This window comes from Marmota flaviventris, chromosome 13 (genome assembly GCF_047511675.1).
Source record: "Marmota flaviventris isolate mMarFla1 chromosome 13, mMarFla1.hap1, whole genome shotgun sequence".
Taxonomy (NCBI): domain Eukaryota; kingdom Metazoa; phylum Chordata; class Mammalia; order Rodentia; family Sciuridae; genus Marmota; species Marmota flaviventris.
This window is the reverse complement of record NC_092510.1, coordinates 69381073-69389613: the sequence shown is the minus strand read 5'-3', so window position 1 is coordinate 69389613 and position 8541 is coordinate 69381073. Positions and strand designations below refer to the sequence as shown.

Sequence of the window (8541 nt, the reverse complement as noted above, 5' to 3'; positions counted from 1 at the left end):
GAAGCAGGCATTGCTGTCACAAGGGTGAGGGAAACACAGCTTCTCCTTATAAAGCTCACACTCTTTAGGGGACCCTAAACAGTATGCAATGTAGAGTGACAGGTGTTTAGTAGACATCTGCAAACTCAGTTGTTTTAGGAAAACAGAGGAGAGGAAATCATGGAGGACTTCCTGACAGAGCGAGGCCTTTCAGAACCCTTGGCAATTCTTCCCCTTCGTTAATGTGAACAGTAATGCTTTGAGGATGATGGAGTACTTTTGCAAGAGATAGTCATCATCCTTCCATGCTAAATCCGTGTTTTTGCTTTGTTACTTTTTTATTTTTTGGTACTGGGGATTGAACTCAGGGGCTCTCTACCACGGCTGGGCTACATCCCTAGCTCTTTTTATTTTTATTTTATTTTGAGACAGGGTCTCGCTAGATTGCCCAGGCTGGCCTTGAATGAATGGGTGATCTTTCTGCCTTAACCTCCAGAGTAGCCGGGATTTTAGGTACTTTGTCACTTTTTAAAAAATAAATATAACTTTTTATTCTGAGATAATTGTAGATTCACATGTAGTTGTAAGACAACATACAAAGAGATCCCATGTACCCTTTGCCCCGTGTCCCCCAATGACATAATCTGGTGAAACTGTACTCAGTAGTACAATTGGGCTGTTGACAGTGATAGACTCAGGACTCAAAGCAGTGCCATCACAAGGCTCCCTCCTGTCATCCTTTGCAGTGGACTTTTTAAAAGTGCCTTTCTTTTTTTTCTTTTTCTTTCTTTCTTTCTTTTAATCTATCTGGCCCTGGGAACTTAAAAAATGGAAAGAAAAAGCCCTGCCCTCCAGACTTGACATTCTCATCACTCCCTATTTGCCTTCTCTTGACCTTTTGAGGCCGATTGTATGTCCCCAGGTTACAAATGAGAAAAGGAACCTAGAACAGGAGCCTGCCTACTATCACCTACCACGAACTTGGCAGAGTCAGACTTGACCTCTGTCCTGCTTGCCTTAGTGGGCTCCCTGCCTCCCCTGATGGCTGCCAGATCTCTGGATTTGGGGGCTTGGGATAGAGAGCAAAACCTTCACCAACCCACAGGGTGAAGCCTAATCCTGGACTGAGGCTGCGCCAAAGAGAGCCCAGTGCGCAGGGTGGGGACCCTACTCTGACTTTAGTGAGGTGTCGGAGTCAAGAGGGCCCTGGCAGTTCTGAGCCATGAGTTAATGGCAAGTGGAGTCACTGAGGCCTGGGCGGGGAGGGGTCTATCCAGGTTGCCCCGGAGACCTAGGCAGAGCCGGGTCTCCAGGCTCCCTGTCAACCCATCTAATCCTGTGATCAAGACAGGGCTACTCCCTCACGTACTTTTCCAGGTGTAGTGTTTGTATATCCAGGGTTAAAAATGTGGACCATGGCTCCTTCTGGCCTCCGCCTAGCAGGAGCAGTAGAGTTGGGTCTGCGGCTAGCCTGCTTCCCTGAAGGAGGACGTCCCACTGAAAGTGTGTGAGCTTTACCCTTAGGGCCTGTGGTGTAGTCATCTCTGATTCTAGCTCTGCCTCTGGGGCTGGGGACTGGCGCTGAGCTTGGCATCCGCACACCTGGGCTCCCCTCTCTGAGCTCTGTTTCTGCATCTGCTCCCACCCCAGGATTCCCAAGGACGTCAGGTACCTGCAAAAGGACGTTGCCAACTGGAAAGTGCTAGGCAGACAAGAATCTGACGCGTGCTGTGTTTGAAACTTTGGAGTCCCTGAAGATGCAGGGGGCCTGGCGCTGGAGGAGCAGGGCAGGGGCACAAGGAAGAGAAGGTCAAGAGCAAACTCCTGGCTGACCTTGACCTCTTGGATTCTCTCATTATCCCACAAGTATTTGTGGACCACCTATGAGTGCCAGCAAGAGCGGCCACGAGTCAAACATGGGCTGGCTGGGTTTTTTTTTTCTTTTTTTTTACTTTAATTATGGAAACTCTGAAAGGAGATGAAATACTAGTCTAATCCCCTCACCCGGATGCAACAGTTACCAACTCCAGTCTTGTTTCACCCATACCCCAGATCTCTCTGTACTCCACTTTACTTTTGAATGAATTTATTGAAGTATAATTTTATACCATAATATTCACTCATTGTTAGTGTGCAAGTCAGTGGCTTTTAGTAAATTTAAGGCGTTGTGCAACTATCACCACAGTCCAGGGTTAGAACAGTTCCTTCTCGCTAGAAAGATATTTTGTTCTAGTTTATAAATTAATCCCTGCTGCCACCCCCAGATTCTACCCGCCATTGCTCTACTCTCTATATCTGGAGATTGGCCATGTCTGGACCGTCCATATAAGTGGATGTCATTGCTACCTGGCTTCTTTCACTTATCAGAGTGTTTCTGAGGCCCATCCATGTTGAGGCCCGTTGATGTTGTGATGTGTATCCTTTGCACTTTTGATTAGAATTCCGTTGCATAGCTACACCACATTATGTTAACTGCACTTTATTTTGAAGCAAACTCCAGACATTGTGTCACTTCATCTGTAAATATTTTGGAATGAATTTTTAAAAGACAAGACCATTTAAAATACATAATTGTTGCTGGGTACAGTGGGGCACACCTGTAATCCCAGTGGCTTGGGAGGCTGAGGTAAGAGGATTGCAAGTCCAAAGCCAACCTCAGCAACTTTGCAAGGCCCTAAGCAACTTAGCAAGATCCTGTCTCAAAAAAGAATTTTTTAAAAAATTATATATGTATATATTTTAAAGGGCCGGGAATGTGGCCCAGGGGTTAAGCACCCCTGGATTCAATCCCCAGCACCAACAATAAATAAATAAATGCAATATCATTATCACACCTAAAAAGTTAGCAGATTCCTTAATGTCATAAAATACCCCATCAGTATTCACATTTCCAATTGTTCCATTTTATGTCGTGATGGTTTTTACAGTCTGTTTGCCTGAATCGGGGTCCATGTTGTGACAGATTGATGTGTCCAGTCTCCTTTAACCTATGGACTCCCCTCTGACTCTCTTACCTTTCATTTCATTTGTTGAAGATGGAATCCACACCTTATATGGCCATTGATAGTGGCAAAGGGGATCAGCAGTAGAAGGGACTTACAGATCATTGAATGGAAGTCCCCACGCAGGTGGGAAGCAGTGAGGGGAGGGGCCTGGGGGCAGATCCTTCTGCTTCCTCAATCTTGGTCCCCAGGCCTGTGGACCCTCCACCTTACTCCAGCCTCTACCTCCTCTGGGTAGGTGTGCAGGGGGCTGGTGTCTGGTCCTCAGGATGGGAGTGGTTGGCCTGGCTCTGGACAGGTTCCTAAGGGCCACCCACGGCTGGGCGTTGTGTCTGGAGGAGCCCAGCAGGTGATGGGGAGGCCTCCAGGCCAGGAGGCCATCTGAGTCGATGGCCCCACTGTCCCGATGCCGGTCCCGATGCCATGCGCTCCTTCTGTGGTCCTCCTTCTCACGTGTCTGTTTCTTCTCTCCTCCATGCTGTGGCAGTGGTGCCCCGTGCTGATGGGACAATACTTGGTGCAGCCCCAGGCAGCCCTTTTCCAGGTAATTTCCTAGGGACCCAAATGATGCCCAGTGTGCACTTTCCTGGGGCATGTGCCTCCCAAGTCCTTTGTGAGGATTCTTGAACATCTCACGTTGCATAGTTTGCAAACAGCGCTGAGATTCTCCGAGCTCCCACTCATAGGAGGAGGCAGCTAGGAATTAGGATTAAAATACCATTTTACTCTTTCTTCCCTGTGTGGCTTTTTCACTGGAGCTGGCCTTGCTTGCTTCACACAGGTGAGAAAGGGGCTAAGCCCTGGCTGTGACCACTCCTATCCCAGTGTTCTTTCTAATGCTGGGTATAGATTATACATGACATGAATAAAAGTTAACTAAGGAAGTCCATCCCATCTCCATTTTTTCACATTGGGAAAGAGACCCTGAGTATCCTCTTGACTGATGTTCGAGAGAATAAAGCTTTCCATTAACTGGAACATGGTATCTATGAGGGGGCTGGTGATCTTGACCTTGACCTTGAGGCCTTATTGGAGTCTGTGGTGGTAGGCAGAAGAAGTTGTATCCCAATTGGTAGCATTGAAGGGGGTGGTCTGTGAATTGCTGACCTCAGTTCATTTCTCTTCCTGAGTCAGGAGCAAGGACAGCCACAGGGGTCCCTAATGAGAAGAGAGCAGAAGCCCCAAGATGATATCCTAAGAAAGAGCCCCAAGGACTCAGAGCACTAGGACACAGCTACTGTGGGATACAGCTACTGCCTGTAACTGTTAGTTGCTGGGGTGGTGGTGGGTGGGATGGGACAATGCTCCCAAGGGTATAGGCATACTGACACCTTTTGCAGGGTGACTATGCATTTCTCTGCCCCACATTGGCCAGCCCTTGGCTTCCCAAGTAGCTATGAGGAATGCAAGTAGATTGCTACTGTTAGCAGGAGAAGAGGCACCCACAACGCCTTCTCTACTCTCTTCTCTATTTTTTTCTCTTTCTTCCTTCTTGCCCATCTTTCTTTTTCTATCATTCGGTCTCACCCAGCTTCCACTTTCCCAAAGGCCTTGAGGTGGCCTGCAAAATAAGCTATTACGTGTATTTAAATGAGTTAAGTGTGAAAAGAAGTTCAGAAATTATGTAAAGAGGAAGATCACTGTACCAGGAGTCAGCAGTGATATGATCATGGTGGTTGAATTTGACGGAGTTTCCTGGCAGCAAAGCAAAAAGGGATATGCAGTGGTTTCTAAAGTTCTTGTTGTTCAGTCAGAAGCAAATTAACAATTCATCAAGGGGAAAAACCCCCCTTTTTTCTGGTACTGAAATGCAGAAGTGATTGATGAAGAATCTGAATATTCTAGTGGGCAGTGTCTGCAGAGGTTTTAAAACACATCCTTTGGCCAGGTGCAGTGGCGCATGCCTGTAATCCCAGTGGCTTGGGAGACTGAGGCAGGAGGATGACAAGTTCAAAGCTGGCCTCAGCAACTTAGTGAGACCCTATCTCAAAATGAAAAATGAAAAATGGCTGAATGTGGCTCAGTGGTTAAGTAAGTACCCCTTGGTTCAATCCCTGGTACCAAAATACAAAACAAAACAAAAAGAACATAATCTTTGTATGGTCCTTTTCTTTTCTTTTCATAACAAATGTTGAATGCCTAATATTCCATCACATACCAGAGAAGACACTTCCCCAGAGTCTAATTTTGGACAGGGACATTGTTTTCCAGTCACCTGACTTGATGAGGGGTAGAGGTGAGAGGGGGGCAGAAGATGTTGGCATATCACTCAGAACTATTGTCCAAATACCTTCCAATTAATTCTTGAGAGCTGTGACTTATATAGTGCTACTGGGTCATTCATTCAACAAACACATTGGGACCAGTATGTTCCATGTTCTCAAGGCAACCTGGAGGGAGACAGACAAACAGCCATTATGTGTGATGGGAAGTATGATAAAGGAGGTCTTTCTGGAAAATATCACCAAGTGTGGAAGCAGAGTGAGAGGGTAGTTACTTATTTTTAGGGCTATAGGGCCAGGAATGTCTTAGAGGAGGTGACATTTGTGCTGGGTTTTGCAGACAGTATAAGAGTTCTCTCAGTGACTGAGGTGGGTTTCCAGGCCGAGGCAGGACAGGTCCTGGCGTGCCTGAGCAGCCTCTGGTGCAGTAATGCTCCGGGGAGCTCGCGACATTGGAAAGATGCAGTTGCCTTTAAAAAAAAAATCACTGGCAGCTCCAAGGGTTAGACAGTGATGAGGATTTGGGGAATAATTGGGCAAAATGAAATGACAGCATCCCCTGGCTCATGCAAGTGCAGAGCTGTAGAATCCCATCAATGAGGAGGGGCTGGGCTTCAGGCAGGACTGGCCAGGTGGTGAAGTGGAAGGACAATGACAAGGGGCATCTGAGGCCTCATTCCAAGTCCCCCAAGCCACAGCTCTTAGGGAGGTTTGCTTTACCTGCTGGGAGCTGGTGGTGGTTGAGTCTGGAGTTTTTGGACCTCCCCAGGTGTGTGTCGCACAGTTGAAGATGTCCTGTCTTGAAGAGATGATCCAAACCCAGCCGCTGGAGTGACTGGATGAACTTGGATACTGAACTTATTGACTAAAGCAAAATCAAATAGCAATTTCCATCTGGAAAGTAAAGACACTCTGAGGTGGGGTAGACGGTCCCTTCTGCGGTTCTCCATGGCGTTGGTGCCGCGTCTTTGGGGGAAGCAGACTTTCCCTTGAAGATCATACCAGAGAGGGGAGGCTGGAGGCCGGGAAGGGAGCAGACCTGGGATGGGTGGGGAGGGCGCAGGTGCGCTGACTTGAGGCTGGGGTGCCGCCCGGCTCTGAGGGAGCACTCACTCACTGCGCATCCACGTGTTCATGTGCACTCCTTGCAGCCAGATCCCAGTTGTCTACCTTTCCACTTTGACCCTTTATACTTCCGCCCTCTCCAGCTAGTGCATGTGTCCTGTCTGTGGGTCACTCCTGTCCCATCACCTCGGAGCCTTCTTCTAGTTGTTCTCAGCCTGGTTAGGGATTGCTCATCCCAGGGTAAAAACAGCCTGCCCCAAGACCTTTCGTGACCACTCCCTGCCCCGTGAGAATGGCTCTGTGCGTTTATTTTTCTTGGCTGGAATTTCTGGGGGCCATGTGTCTTTTCTCTTGGGATTTGTCCAAGAACAGGTCTGGTCTCACAGCCCATGTAGAACACAAGAGGGTTGAATACTGGAAGGAGCACAAATCCACTATGCTCAGGCCTCCAGTAGGGTATCTGGGAACCCATCCTCAGGGACCCAGAAACTCTAGAAGATGCCACCTGAGAGCCTTGCAGAGGCGTTTTGACCTCCATCTTTGCAGTGCACTAAAGGAGCTGCTTCCGGTGAGCTTCACTTCCAGATTCATTGTTAGCAAATTAGGAGGCTAATGCCATGACCAAGTTCCATCCTACAGGAACCAAGTCTAGACAGTGACCTTTCCCCAACGGCTCCCTGCTGCATGCAATGAAGGCAGTGTTTTTCCAACGCCGCTGGCCATAACTTAGAGCAAGAAATGGAGTTTTATCTCCATCTAACACACATACAGCCACTGATATGTGCAACAAAGATTCATAAACCAGGTCTTGCCTTTTCTGTGTCTGAGAGCCTTGGATATTTTCTGTTCTATTCAATTTTCTTTTCCCTTAAAAAAATAGGTGGGACCACCATATTGATCTTCACTATCTCTTAATGAGTCAGGACCAATAGTAGTAAAATCATTAGGGTCATTGTCAAGACTATGGAGTTTGATGGACCCGGGTTGAATCCTGGCTCTGGGACCTAGAAACTGTGTGACCTCAGGCAAGTCACTTCCTTCTTATAATAAGAGTCTCAATTTCTCCATCAGTAAAATGGGGACAATGTAGGCTATGTCATGGGGCAACTGTGAGGATGAGATGGGAGGACACAGGTAACATTTCTGGTGTAGATAGAGTAAGTGGCTGATAAGCTACTGATGTACTGGTGAGGTTGCTGTCTCCGGTGCCAATGGGCAGGGCCAGCAGGTAGAGTGGGACTTGTGCCTCCCAAGTAATTGTAGTCAGGAAAGGCTGCTGGAGGAGGAGCCCTATATGAGCAGCTGGGGACAAAAAGGTCCTCAGTCCCTCTTCTATGAAGGACAGGCTTGTGCCCAAGGACTTTTGGCTGGACCTAGAGCTGGCCACATTAGATGCCTTTCTTTTTGCATTTAGGTCTCTAATCCACCTGGGATTGATTTTTGTGTCTGGTGTAAAGATCCAATTTCTTTTTTCTCCTTGTTTCTGAATGGATAACCAGTTACCCCACACTGTTTATTAAAGAGTCCATCCTTTCCCTCTGATTTGTACGTCTCCTCTCTCATAGATCAAGGTTCCATATGTGCACAGATCAGTTTCTGGCCTCGGTTCTGTTTCATTGGTCTATTTATCTGTCTCTGTGCCAATACTGCACTGTCTTAATTACTGCAGCTTCATAGTGATTCCTGATGTAGGTAGGCCTGCCCTCCGGCCTTGTTCTTCTCCCTTAGAAGTCCCTGGGCTCACTTTGGGCCTGGGCTCTTCTCTACGTGTTTTTGGAATCAGCCTCTGCTGGAAGATGATGGATGAGCCCAGGGCATTCTGGATCAGCTGTCCTCAGGAAGCATCATCTCAGGGCTCCGGGGCCTGCAGCACCTTCTGGACACATGGCTGCCATCAACCCTGGTTGGCATTGAAGCTGCCTGGGAAGTGCTTTCTAACTGATTTACAGAGAAAAGTGCCAGGATCATGCCTGACCTGAATCCCTTCCGCCTGCCCCTTGACCAGTGTCTGCTTTGGTTTCCCTCTGGTGGCTTAGTCCTCATCATCCTACCCCGGGGCCCTGCAACCCCTTACAGAAAACTGCTTGCTTCTCTGTCCCTGTGTGCCAAGGACATAACCTTGGACACACAAGGATGTGTCCCCCATGGTAATGCCAAGGTCCTGGGAAGCTCCCTACACCAAAGCTTGGCAGGCATAGCCAAAGTCTTTGGCTTAAGTGTTTGCAAATGCTTTCTTTAACCAAAAATAGGCGTGGGGTTTGGTGAGAGGAAGG

The 8541-nt window shown here is 47.9% G+C and overlaps 1 protein-coding gene across 3 annotated transcripts in view; it reads left to right on the top strand.

Annotated features, from left to right (window-relative positions):
* Pax5 (paired box 5) overlaps positions 1-8541 on the top strand; it is a 194812-nt gene that overhangs the window by 96235 nt on the left and 90036 nt on the right. The gene's annotated exons all lie outside the window — the stretch shown is intronic.